Source organism: Argentina silus (assembly GCF_951799395.1).
Source record: "Argentina silus genome assembly, chromosome: 13".
Lineage (NCBI taxonomy): Eukaryota > Metazoa > Chordata > Actinopteri > Argentiniformes > Argentinidae > Argentina > Argentina silus.
This window is the reverse complement of record NC_139667.1, coordinates 10,209,133-10,210,140: the sequence shown is the minus strand read 5'-3', so window position 1 is coordinate 10,210,140 and position 1,008 is coordinate 10,209,133.

The window sequence follows — 1,008 nt, the reverse complement described above, 5'->3', positions numbered from 1 at the left end:
CTCTGACTGGGGGTTTGAATGCTTGAATTGTAAACAGTTGCATAACTTTGTGTTATTACTGATTGATTACAGACAAAAGTGCTGGTCTAAAACATGTTTGTTTGCTCACTGACCCCCCCCCCCTCCCTCCCTCACACACACACACACACACACACACTGTTTTCACCACAGAGGAATTTTTTCTCTGTTTCAGAGCACAAACAAGTCTATTCTGCAGACTGATCATTCCCAACATTTCGTAAGAGGCAGAAAGGTGTGGGGGTGTTGAGTTTTGGGAGCCGTCCAGATCATTAAAGTATCGCCTTTCACACATTCTCTCTCCCCTCCCTGAATAACACACACTCTCTCCTCGTAACTCACAGAGAGGAAATCCAACCAGACGTAAACAGATGGACGGACTGGAGCTCTGTGTGTGTGAGAGAGAAAACAAAACAAGGCTGGCTATCATTCAGACCACACATTGATTACAGGCAGGGCGACGGTATTAGGGTAATTGGATAATGAGGGTGAAACCAGGAGGGGTTATTGTGTGTCTGACATGTACAGCTGCCCTGTGTTCCTGCTTATGGCTGTAGCAGAAATACAACAACCTCTCCAGCAGAGGGAGCCACTCACCATCAACTGCAATATTCTCCTGAGTCAGACAACAACATGTTATGAAGATAATTGTGGTTGCCAAATGGCAAGGCAAATACATAATAGGTCATACATTTGATTTGTTTGGAAACAGCATTAATGCATGTTTTGGTTTCGGGCAGTTTTTTTAATTCCAAGGAATTTGTCAACCCATAATATGAATTATCACGACATTATAGTCTTATTGAATTGTTCTTGACACTTATATTATCCTGTGTATGTGTTTGTGTCTGTTGACACATAAGTGGCAAACAGACAACTTATAGTGCCATCTTTCACCCCTCATCTCTGTTTGCATAGTTACTAAGTGGTATCTCTGAGCAGAGCATTTTATTTCTGTTTTATTTATTTATTGGCATGACCTCTTATCCA